We start from the raw sequence: 14,703 nt of genomic DNA, 5'->3' as shown, positions 1-14,703 counted from the left end.
GTTAGAAGCTTAACTCATTTGACTAATTCATATTTTACCCATATTTTTATGGGACAAATATCAGTATCAACTTTTTTTTGCCCATATGAAAAATTACTCACCAACCCATTAAATATGAACGGATTGAGCATATTAAAACAAATAAAAAAACTAAAACACCATTTATTTTAAGCGAAAAGAATAATACTCTATTAAAATCTTCCTCAAATAGTATGTGCCCCAAGTATTCTATTTTGACTCACAATCTCAAAGTTTGACTAGTCTGCTGATTGAATTTCTTGCTGAATTTGTATAGCCAACACTATGGATGTGTTCGATGGAAAATATATTTTACAAGAAAAAGTGAATTAATTTCTTACTTATTTTTTTTGTATTTGATAAGCAAAGTAAATAATAAAATTGTTTTAAAAGCATTGATACATAATTTAAATAAATATTACGAGAAGTGGAGGGTAGGAGATGTTGGGTGGTTGAAGATTGAGTGTATTTGGTATCGATACTAAGTGAAAGATTCATTTATTTTTCAAAAAAAATAATTTTTTTCGCTTTTCTTCATATCGAACATACATGTTATTGAAAGGTGGGGAGAACAATATCAATATAGCATATCACTTGTATAACTTGTTTTTCATATTATCATTAGAAAAATATTTTCTAAATTTTTATCGAACCAAACACACTAATATATATCTTTCGATTCTCATATATCATATATATATCAAAACATCTCATCAATTTTCTTTAAAACTTTCAAACCACGTAATTAATTTTGCTTACTGATTTTCTTGCACGTCCATTAGTTACAATCAATCATTCAATAATTTAATCTCTAGTCTTATATTTTTTAACCAAAAGTGATGGAATTTTTTCTTTTGACCAAGGCCTTATGTAAAATAAATGAACCTAAAAATGTATAATCGAGGAATAAAATCCCTTATACGATGAAATCGTCTTTAATTACTCATAATTTTTTCACCGGAAAATAATACAAAAAAAAAGAAAAAAATCCACCCTAGTCATAATAAAATAAATAAGGAAAAATGTACAAGTACCTCTCAATCTATGCCCGAAATTTCAGAGGCACACTTATTCTATACTAAGGTTCTATTACCTCCCTGAACTTATTTTATAAATAATTTTCTACCCCTTTTCGGCCTATGTGACACTAGCTTGATAAAAAAGTCAATCATTTTGGATCCACAAGATAGTGCCACGTATGTCGAAAAGGGGTAAAAAATTATTAATAAAATAAGTTCAGGGAGGTAATAGGACCATAGTATAGTATAAGTGTGTCTCTGAGGTTTCGGACGTAAATTGAGCGGATACTTATGCATTATCTCGATAAACAATAACGTAGTAGCGATACATTATTCAAATCGTAAAGTGTCGTAAGAAATCATTTTTGCAATTTGTTACATTTGAGTTTTGGACTTTGTCTATTTGTATATATAGATTTCCACATGGCCCATTACTTGTCTAATTGTTTCGATTGTTCAGTCTCAAACTCTCAACTAAGTCTTCAATTGATTTTTGCCAAGTGCCAACAATTTGATGTTTATGTTTATCGGTAGGCGTTTGATCATAGATTCTCAATATATTTCACCTTCAGGGAAATTTTTGAAGTTGAATTGAAAATAAAGTTGGAAAATAGATTTAAATCACTTTTCTAATTTCAAAAATTTTATAACTAAAATTACTGATTCTGAAATAAATTTTAAAATACTCAAGAGAAAACGTAAAATAATTCTCCTGTTGTTATTATGAGCATATAATAGAGATAATGATATGTTCCGCCACTAAAATTCATTGAAGTTACCTAATTTATATTGTCTATTAAAGAAAAATTTCTTTCTATTCTAAGAGAAAGTAACCCAAATTCGAATTGAAAATTTAAAAGTATTGTGTGATTTAAAGGGTTATACATTATAATCATGAAGTAGACACAAGCAACTAGTGAATTTCTTCGATACTTGTAAGTTAAAATTTTGTTTAGATGATTGTTATATATTATTTCATAATGTATCGTAGTATTTGTATTGTTTTAATGATACAATGTTTGAATAGATTGTATCGTTCCTCATCGTTACATAATGTTACACCTTCATAATTTGAATAGTACAAATTACAAGAAATTGTTGAGTACGAGGTAGAGCTAATATGAAAAGGTAGGATATATATATATATATGTGTGTGTGTGTGTGTGTGTGTCTGTGTGTGTGTGTGTTAAAATAGAACTATTAAATAATCAATAAAGATCAATCACACCAAAGCAGTCATTACAATAAATGAGTCTTTTCATCGTTATCTTACAGTGAATTTAAATTATATGAAACAATATAATTTAAATAACAATCAAAATAAATATTATACTTAAACTAACAATATAATATAATACAATACAATACAACGGGTCAAATAAGGTGTTAACCTCCAATAGTCATATGTTCACATACTGTAGATAATGTCAATTAATTTGCTCTATATATACCTTTGATTTTTCCTTGTCAACCACGGCTATGAACTAACCCATCTCATACGTGAAATTGCTTATTTCAAAGAATTTATTTTACATGTCATACATTTTCACACATATAGCTTATTTCAAAATATAGCGAAATATATTGTATTTACGCGCAAAAGAATTTTATTATATCTATATTTCATTGTATGCAACTTGTATTTGATGAGATACACATTAAAGACGCCCCACCCACCATAAAAAATCACTTGTAGATATATTCGTATTTCAAACATGAAATAAGAAGATATGTATATTATGTGTAGTTTCTATTAAATTCAAACTCTCGTTATAAATTTTGTATTTTTTTTAAAGTAAACATTTTATTATTTCGAGTAAATACAGAGGCATATACAGGGGGTCACTGGGTTCACGTAAACTCATGCTTCGATCTCCTCTAAAAATCATGATGTGTGAATTCACACGAATAATCATATAGTGCAATGATGATTGGATGAACCTCTCAAAGTGAAGTTATAATCTTATTTTATTTTTCTAAAATTATGTGACACGTCTTTGGGTAGCACTTTATGTATATATGCACACTATTTGAATAGATTATACTTAATTCTGGACCTAAAATTTAATAATTTTTTGTGATAAAAACCTATATGTCAAATTGATAAAAGTTATATCTTATATCAATCTTTTTGTAATATTGAAATTATCATTTTAAAATTTTGAATATGCCTCTGAATAAATATCGAAACTATGTTTGTTGTGTCGTGTAAATTTTTCCTACATTCATTTTATTTTATATTATACCAAAATCAAAAAGGCATATCACTTAATCATACGACTAAATACAAAAAGTTTATATGCAAGATATATATATATATATATATATTTAATATTTTATATTATACCAAAATCAAAAAGGCATATCACTTAATCATACGACTAAATACAAAAAGTTTATACGCAAGATATATATATATATATATTTAATATATGGTTGTTTGGTACAAACTGTGTGGCTCATGTGTGACAAGTTACAATTTATTGTCCCTCCTTTTGGAAAATACTTGGAAGACGCAAATTAAATTGAGAATAGACATTATTTTATTACTTATAAACAACCATTGAGTGAATAAAAAAAATAATCTTATATATATATATATTATGTTCATTGATTCCAAGTAAATATAATTAACCAGAAATAATTTTTTTTATGAGATAGTAATAAAGTCTACATATATTCTATTTTAATATATTTGCGGCACGTTTTGGCAATTATGTTCACACTTCACACCAAAATAACTCTAATTCTCTGTTGGATCAAGCTTTTGAGCTTCGTTTAATCTTCAGAAATTGTTTTTAAGAAGCTAAAAAAAATTAATTTGTCCCTCAAAGCAACTATTTGAAAAGTATTTTTTAGAAAAATACAATTACAAACACTTTTTAAAAATTTGATAAAATTCAAATTATTTTAAAATAAATTTATTTTTAAAAGTTTGATCAAACACGCTAGATTAGCGATAAAGTTAGGCACATTTTTGCCATGTTCATTCACACTAATAGGAAACAAGTTTACAAGTCAAGTGTCCTTTGTTTCCTTGGACCTTCTACTTTCACTCTCAAAGAATGAAGTTTTAGTAATTAAAGGCATGTTGTCTTATTAATTTCTTGTCTGGATATTTCGAAGAATTTTCTTACCATTTGGTAAAACTGTGCAATTAATTCATCTGTTTTAAGTTTGGAACTTATAAAATTATTTAATTTACTAGTTAAATCAAAATATTGATAAGCTAAGAACTAAGACATTAGTATTATTACTAAGATAATGGTAGTAATGAATAACATCTCCATTTGCCAAAGGCTTAAAATTAGTGGTAACTTTAGGTCAAAAGCAAAACTAATTACATTCTCTATTTCAAAATAAGTGTTATTTTAATAAAAATCAATTAATTAAAAAATTAATAAATATAATATGAGATTTAACCTATATTTTATTTAAAAAAATTAAACACTATTAAACAGATGGAGTACGACGATATAATTGAAACATATTGATTATTGTCTTTTAGTTTCTAAGATGACAAGTACTTTGGGAGTCGGGACACAGAATTTTGGCTATAATAACACTTATTTCGAATTTCGAAAGGAAAAGAATATCATGTTATAAAGTATTTTTTAAATAAAAAAGTCATGTTTTTTTCTTTGAAAAACATCATTTTTTTTAAAAAAAAATATGATATTAGTATCGAAATTTTTGCCATGTTTATGGTCATGTGCATACTACTATTTAGCAATTAAGGGGCCGTTTGATTATTGGTTAGAGTTATGCAGGTAGTAGTTATGCAGGGTTAAGTTATGCAGATATTAGTTATGCAGGGTTTAGTTATATAGGTATTAGTTATGCAGGGTTTAGTTATGTTGAGCTTAATTATGCGGGTATTAGTTATGCGGATATTAGTTATATAGGTATTATTTTGTTATGTAGAGATTATAATACATGAATTATAAACTATTGAATATAAAACTTGTTGTTATTATTAATATATATTATTTACAAAATAATAATACATGCTAATAAAATGTGGAATATATTGAATAATATATAATGCTAATATTTGATTAGCATATGTACTGTCAAAAATTATTAAAAGAAATGTTTTATATTAAAAAAATGTTTATATTTGCATAAATAAATAAAAATGGTAAGTATAAAAAGAAATGATAATAGTCTATATTATATAATAGGAAAACAGTAAAGTTTTTGATTAAAAATTTTTGAAATAAATGAAAATAGTCTATATATAAAAAGAAATAAAAAATAAACATATATAGAAAACACTAAAGTTGCCAATTAAAAAATAAAATAAATTTATAGGGTAAATGTGTAATTTATCATTTTAATACATATATAACTAATATCCATATAACTTATTCCACTTTCTACCCTACATAACTTTATACATAGATTCCCTCATAAGTTATGTTTGTATTAATTATGTAGGACTACAAAAATGCAACCAAACACCATATAAATTAATACACAACTTTTATACAACATTTAAATTCTTACCAACCAAACATGGTATAAGTTATGTTAACTTTTATACCTAACACAAAATTTTTATCAAACATATTAAAACTAATGTAACTTTTAATACATATATAAGTTGTTTCTTATATAATAACCAAACGGCTCCTAACAGTGTAGTCTTCACACATGAGGGGCTTCTTCTGGTTGTTTGACGATGAAATCCATAATCACTATCTTTTGAGTATTCACATATTAAATGGTAAATTTAGTAATTCGTAAATCGTATGAAAGAAATAAATTGTATTAGGTAAACTCTGTGCATTAAGCTTGACCGAGTAAATATGCAAAAAATAATCGAACTTAAAATTTTTTATTTGAAAGATCACATATTTAATCGACTCGATTATATACCGATAGACACATGAGATCTTTAGTCATCCATAAATTTGTGTAAATTATATTCCTTAATTTTTTTCTAATTTGAGTGGATCAAGATCATCCTATTTAAGGGTAGTTGACCATACATTTTTTTTCCTTTTCCCACCAATATCTCTTTTAATTTTCTAAGTGACGGCCTCTTAATTTTCCACAAAACTAGTCCATCTAATTATTATAAATATCTTAGGTCTAGAACCTCTTGACCAAACATGCATTAAGGACATCTACTATATTTTTATATTATATATTTAAAAATATAGTGTTTTTTTTATAATTTATATATAAATTTCACTATAACAAAAACAAGTTTTAACAACATTAAATATTGACATTAATAAAGAATGCATAAGTTTTTATCGGCATTAGTTAAGCGTTTTTAGAACCAATGTCGCTAAAGGCTCTAAGGACATATACAAATAATGTTAATTGTAGCTAAAAAGGTATTTGAAGACAATTAATCAACAGTAATTAAAAATTAATTGTCGCTAATAATTATTTTTGACATAGTGTTTGGACGATAGAAATTCGACTCCACTAGCTCTAGCCCTGCTTATTGGGATTGCACTATTAAATAAATACTATTTTTTCATTGAAATTTCCTACTAAAATGTTCGGTAACTATTTTTTATAGATATTTTAATTAAATTGAATCAATGAGAGAGAGAAAAAAAATATTATCACCTTGAAAACAATAATTAGAAACTTTCCATTATTTTAGTGTGTTTTTCATCATGTGTAATGCATGAAAATGTTATAGTACTTTATAAACAATTTTTTTATTTATTTGTGGTCGAAAGAAATACACCATTTCTAGAAGTGTATGTGTACTAATCTATCTCAAATTGAAAATACATAAAAGAAAATAATTCTTGATTTTAAAAAGTCATACAAGTATATTCACACTCATGAGACTTTCATTTTTCTTCATTGAAATGTCAACTAAGTTCACTTTAAGTCGAAAGTAAATGGAGTAGTTGATTATTAAAGTCAAAATGTGCTTCAAAATACTCTTATATCATATACAATACTATTTATATAGTAGCAAACACAAAATTTATTATAAGGGGCATTAATATTTAAAAATAAATAATTAATATAATAGTATTATATTAATAAAAATTATTCAAAGCATATTAATAAAACACAAATGAAGTAAACTACAATAACTTATTATTGTTTTCAATTGTCAATAACTATTTAGAGACGTATCATTGAATTTATTTTTTAAAAAAAAATAAGATTCTAACTCCATTTAGAGAGTTTCATCCAATCATCATTGCAGTATATTGATAAATAAACGGATTATTGACCTGTTAAAAAAATACTCAAAACAACAACTAAAATTCAACCGCTCAATTCTCACGTGTTATCTCAGTTCATGATATTAATATTATTTTTTTCTTCTAAGAATTTTCATTTTATGTAAATGTGCACTCACTAGGTCGTATGTAGTGTTTACTTTGGTTTTGAAGCGTGTTATTCATTTTGTAATTGTCAACTAATGCCTATTAATTGCATATATTTTCTTTGGTGAGCAACACGTATAAAATTATTGAGTCAATTTCCTAAATGGTTACGCAACTTTAGAAAATTGCTTTGAAATATCATTTATATTTTATTTAGGATCAAAATATCACTCAACTATCACTATTTTCCTCCAAATATACTTTGATACTTCAGAATGTTCACTCTCTCCTGGTTGACATGACATATCATTAAAATCTTTTTTTAAAATAATAGACCAATTTAATTCATTAAATCTATTTAGCTAAAATAATGATCATATTATTTTTAAAAGATAAAATAAATTTTCATACTTAAGAATTTTTTTATCAAAATTAAACTTTTTATTTTTTAATGTTATGAAGAATGAGTTTTTAAACGTACTATAATATCATCAATTTTAAATACTTATAAACACATACATTTTTAAAAAATTGATATACAAATCACTCATTATTGCTAATTTACATTAATTAATCATAAATTGTATAATGAATTAATAATATTAAAGGTCAATTAACTATTACATTAATATAAATTGTGTATTTTGAAATTCATGCTTACAATTTCTTAAAAAAAAAATAGAAAGTGAATAATATTAACCTTTTATCCAAAAAGAAAAAACTAAATACCTCAAAAGTCCCCTTATATTCTAGTTAATATGTCATGTCATTAAATCATCATTTTAAAAATAATATACCTAATTCATCAAACTTATGTCTCTAATACAAAACAAATATATAAATTACATGAGAATTTATGAAGATTATAAAAAAATAAAAAAATCTAATTCCTGTATATATTTTTACCAAACAAAATTCATTGAAAAAATTTCTATGCGCAAGTATTACCTGGTAATTTTTAAAATTCTTAAGTAAATTATTTAAAAATCTAAAGTAATTTTTCACAAAAGTATTCAAATAAATTTGTAATGTTGACCAAAAAAGGTAGTTAAGAAAGATAAATTATTATTTAACTTTTTAAATTGAATTATTATTTTTATTCTCTTATCCTATATTATATTATATTTTAACTTTTCATACAAGCAAACACCGATATATACTTTTATTTCATCCCAAATTAGGAAATACAAGTAATAATTAATTGCATTGCCTATACATTTTATAGGAGATTAATATACTGATAAATCAAGATGAAATTTTATTTTCTATAAATTCTTATTCACTTTCTATTTTATTTTTTAAAAAAAAAAAGACATTGTAAGTATATGCAATTTCAAAGCACCTAATTAATTATTTTTAATAATTAATTGGTTTTTAATATTATTAATCTGTTATATAATATATGATTAATTGGTGTAAATTGACATTCCTAAGTGATTCATATATCAATATTTTTGAATGTATGTGTTATTCAAAATTGATGATACTATGGTAAGTTTTTAAGAAGGCATAATACATAAATGTGTCATTTAACTTGGCTTCAAATCACATTTATACCCTTCAACTTTGGATGTGCACAAATAGACACTTAAACTTGTATAAAGTTGAACAAATAGACACATATCCTATATGTCATCCTACATGTCATTTTTTGTCCTACGTGGTGTCCTACGTGTATTGTGTCATGTAGGACTCATGTGTTTATTTATTTAAAAGTTGGATAGTTAAAGTGTCTGTTTGTGCATTATGAAAGTTGGAGGTCAAAATTAAAATTTGAAGCCAAGTTTAAGATCCAATATATGTATTATGCATTTTAAAAAGCTATTCTTCATAGCATAAAAAAATAAAAATAAAAATTATGATAAAATATTCTTAAGTATGAAGAAAATAATAAGATCGTTATTTTAGTTAAGTGAGTTTGATGAATGAAATAATTCTGTCATTTTTTATAAGAAAAAATGTTTCAATGACATGGCATATCAACTAGGATAGAGTGAGACTTTTGAAGTGTTAAGTATATTTGGAAGAAAATAGTGATAGTTGAGTGATATTTTATAACTAAATGAAACATAAATGATATTTCCAGGCAAATTCCTAAACTTCGACGACCATTTAGAAAATTAACTCTAAAATTATTTTTAAAAGTCAATTATCCGACCCAATCAATATTATTATAGAATTTTTTACTTGAACTTTTCCTCTATGATTATAAGATTTGAATCTAAGCGAGACGATCGAATCCACACGCCTTATTTCATTTCCATCTCATAGGTTTTCAACATTTTTAAGTATTTCTTAAAAAAAAATGTTTCACTTTTTATTTACAACATGTCACGCTAGTTCATACTTTAGTTCACAATTAATTATTTATATGACATATCGAGTCCAATTTGTGTTCATATTTTTTAGTACTTCCTTCGTCCACTTCATATTGTGATTTTTTCGAAAGTCAATTTAACTAATTTTCAAAATTAAAATTAGATTATATTAATTCGATATTTTAAACGAAAAATTCAGATATTTCAAAAACTATATGAAAAGTGTTATAAATTCCAATCTCATATCAATATGATAAAAAAATACATTTTAAAATGTTAGTCAAAATTCTTAAAATTTAACTTTAAAAATAAAAATCATGACAAATAATAGTGAACAAAGTGAGTAATTTTTTTGTTTATTTGTCGCACTACTTTTAGCAACAAAAACAGTGTAACTTTTACATGTGAGGTCTTTATTTATCCATAAAAACTTAGTTAATTCCTTTATTTTTTCTAATTTTAGTGCATAAACTGAAATCATCCTATCATATTTAAAGGTGGCCAATCTTCTTAATTTCCACAATATTAGTCAATCCAGTTATCCTATTACCATTTCTAGAACCTTTTGACCAAATATTATTATTCTAAATTGAAAATTATACTGATGGAGTACTGGACTAATTATCACTCTAAAAATAAATAAAATACACACACGGTGTGGATCACTAGGGTTTGATTTTACGTATAATCAGTTTGATTTATTGAGTTTTTAAAAAACATGCTATATTAATAATTAAATTAATAAGATATTTTTATTAATTTTTTATTTAAACAATAGGAAAATAATCATAAAATGATTATATAACTTCTTCAATCTCCAATAATTTGATGCAACAAGAAAATAACGTAACACTGCAAAATGCTCATAAAAAAAAATAGTAATTAACGTGAGAAGAATATTCAAGTGCAACACAAATAAAAAAAAACTAAGACAATAATGTAAATTGATCGCTAAAGGGCAAATGTAATAACCAATAAAGTATTGTCTCTATTCTAATTATTTGTTCATTTTTCTTTTTTTTAGTTGTTCTTAATTATTTTTCTATTTTGACAAATCAAGAAATCATAATTTTTTTTCTTACCTATCATACCCTAATTAATTACTTTGAAAAAGATAGATTTTTTTGAAAATCTTAAATTTTTAATTTATCAACTTCATAACTAATAGGAGTAAAATAATAAACTTACTATATTAATAATTGTTTATTCAATAAGTGTAACAGTTAAAAAGTAGACAAGTAATTCGAGACAAAAAAAAAATTTAATATTAATATTCGATATTTATATAAAATATAATAGCAAATTACTATTGTCTTAATGGAATAATTTTCCCAATAACTTAATATTAAAAAATTAATAATCAAATAATTTTTTTATAAAATCATTCAAATCTCATTAACCCAAAAACAATAACTAAATAATATTTTTCGATTCAGCTTATTGATTAATTTAATTTTTACACACTCTGACTTGTCAGATATATTTCTCTTCTTTTAATCAGTGATGAAAATAAAAAAGATTAATCATGTGCATATAATATACTGTAAATTTTTTGAAAAAAAAATTTCAAATGAACTAATTTGTTTCGCCCTTGCTTATTAGATTTATAAATTATAATGTTTTTTCAGAAAATTTAAAAATTATATGAAAGACATTATTTGATTTTTCTTGAAAGTCACACACACATTCTTTCTCTTTATTTATTTTTTGTATAAAAAATATTATTTGGCATGTTAGTGACATATTTCATGGCTCATTTTGGACTTTAATTTTTTAATTGAAAGTAAATACAGTTGATTTTTCTTTCTTTTTTTCCCAACAAATTTATCCTTAAAGTCAAAAATGTGTGTTACCTAGATAAGCTCAGTTTATTTTATCATTAACTAAATGTCAACTTATGACAAAGAAATGATTAGAACAGCTAGCAGAAGGTCATTTATCTCTTCTTCTTTTCTTTTTTCCATTTTAAAGTCATATTCTATTTATTTATTTTTAATTGTCATGTTATATTTTTGAAAAGTTAATTTAATTAATTATTTTTTAATTTAAATTAGATTACATTAATTTGATATATTAAAAAAATTAGATATTCAAAAAATATATGAAAGTACTATAGATTGATTTTTTTACAAATCAATATAATAAAATAATACATCGTAAAATGTGGGTCAATATTCTCGTAGTTTAAATATAAAAAAGGAAATCATGACAATTAAAAGAGGATGGAAGGAGAGAAAGTACTACTCCCTTCGTTGTTTTTAGTCATGATCACCTTTTTGAGAATCAAACAATCAAGACTTTGACTAATATTTTAAGAAATATTTTTTATTATAATAATATGAAAAAAATTAAAATTTATATTACTTTTCATATCTAAATTTTTATGTTAATATATAAAATTAATATAATATAATTTAAATTTAAAATTTATGCAAATTGACTCTCTAAAAGTTAACATAACAATTAAAAAAACCGGATAAAATAATATGTAAAAGCAATATTTTCTTATTAATATGATTGGGCTGAGCCAGTCATACCAGATCAGTCTACACTCATGTGATTTTGAGCCCAAATTTGTCTACTACAGACATCATGCCATCTTTTTTTTCGAATACATCAATCTCCTTTCAAATATAAATTTATTTGGAAAATTTATATAAATATACAATATTAAAAAATTATTTATCATTTATAGTAATAACAATTTTTTCACTTGATCACTTTTAATATATCTATAATACAATTTTAATTTATATTACAAAGAATATTTTATAACACACATATAATACAAGTTTAAGACATATATATTGTACACATAATTTTACTTTTAATACATATTGCAAATTATCATAGTATTGTTATTTATTGCTATAAATAATAATAAATGAAAAATATCGCTAAAAATAACAATTATTTATTAAAAGGTATTCATTCAAGTAATTTTTCCATTTTATTTTCTATTGAATATATTTGAATATATCCCCGTTAACAAACGTGTCTTTCTGAATCTGCAAGCTATGTATCTCATGTTTTCTGATGTATTCAAAATCTTATAAATTTAAGAGATTTTAGTAATTTTAAAAAATAAAAATATGTTTAATTAACTCTTAACACTATAAAATTTATATAATCTTTAAAAAAAAATATATGAAATGTGAACAAAGTAGTTTGTGACGTTTCATTGCTTGTGTATTGTTCCTTCGAACACACCTCTCATAGCCTCTATACCTACCACCACACACCACTGCTCCAATATCTTTGCATAATATTACCTCCGTTCTAATTACTTGTTCGTCTTTTTTTTTATAGTTATCCCTAATTATTTGATCATTTTGACAAATCAAGAAAGAAATTTTTTTTTATCTATTATATCCCCAATTAAATGACTAATTACTTTGAAAAATGTAAAACTTTTCATTCACTTCATAATTAATAGGGATAAATGGTAAACTCACTACGTCATTAATTATTTTCTTAATAGGTGTGTCAATTCAAAAGTGGACAAATAAAAAGGACAGAGGGAGTATGTATTTAGAGAGGAAAGGCTCAAAATAATCCCTCATCTTTAGGTTAAGGTTCAAAGTGATCCTTAAATTTTCACATGGAGCACTCATAGTCCCTCATGTTTGAAATATTGGTGCACTTTTGGTCCTATCCTAAAATTTTGCCTATTTTTTAATATTAATTTTGTCCAAAATTTTATATAAGGAATGTCCAATCGTCTTTTTATATATTTAATAGAAATAATAACTCTATCTGAGAGAATGTGATAAGAAAAACACTTATTTTGTTCACTAGAAATATTACTGCAGCTAAATTAAGAACATCTTAACATATGACTTTGCAGGTAAAGAAAAAATTGTACTATTGTGCGTGAAATTATCGTGATAAACCTCTCGACTTTACTTACAACACGACTTCTACTAAACAAAACAAAGTGTTTTTCTTCTCACATTATTTGATATGGAATTGAAATTTCTACTAAATATATAAAATGACGATTGAACAACCCATACATAGGTTATGGATAAATCAATACAAAAAAATAGGTAAAATTTTGAAGGAGGACCAAAAGTGCATCAATAATCTAACATAAGGAACTATTAGTGCTCCATGTGAAAACTCAAGGATCACTTTGAGCCTTAACCCAAAAAAGATGGACTATTTTGGTCATTTCCTCGTATTTAGACTATATTCAAATACTTTTCAAATAATAAATTATTACTTATATATCAATCACAAGACAATATTAATTTATCAAATATTAATAATTTTAAAACCAATCATGGACAAAAAAGATATAGTTTATCAAGTAAATTTATGTCAATCACATAATAATTTTTAAATGATCAATTATGGACACACAAAAATATTCCAAACTTTTCCTGTTTGTTATTTCATCATATGGTGACACAAATAGAATGACACTTATTAGATGACTAACCTATATTCGTGTAAACGGAATAAAGCATCGAATTCAAATATTTAATGGTATATATTCCTATCCCTTTTTACTAATGTAAATCCCTTTTAGACATAAATAATATTTTAATATTTAAAAATCCTAGTTAATTTGCTCATAATTAGTACAATATTTTTCATTGATTGAATTTCTAACTGATATATTTTGAATTTCTTTATGAAAGTGTATCTTCTTCAACTAAATTGCTAGTTTCATTTCAGTAAAATCTTCAACTTTTCAAAAATATTTGAACAAGTAAGCAAGCCTGCAAATATGAATTGAGTAATATTTGATAAAAATATTCAAACTTAAAATTAAAATTATGTTAAGACATGCGTTTTTTATGTATTAATTAAATTCAAAGTTTCAAAAGTGAGGGGATCTTTTCACCTGAATTAATCATTTCCCAAAACTAGCAAAATATGGTTTAAAAATGAGTAGATTTTTGTATGTCCAAATATAATTTTAGTATACTTTTTTACTCAATAAGGACAAAAAGAAATTCCAAATTTGATTTCTCTTGTCTTACTCTTTATATGACTCACTTTTTATTTTATTCAGTTCCAAAAGAA

This window comes from Solanum pennellii, chromosome 4 (assembly GCF_001406875.1).
Source record: "Solanum pennellii chromosome 4, SPENNV200".
NCBI lineage: Eukaryota > Viridiplantae > Streptophyta > Magnoliopsida > Solanales > Solanaceae > Solanum > Solanum pennellii.
Note: the sequence above shows the minus strand (reverse complement) of the source record.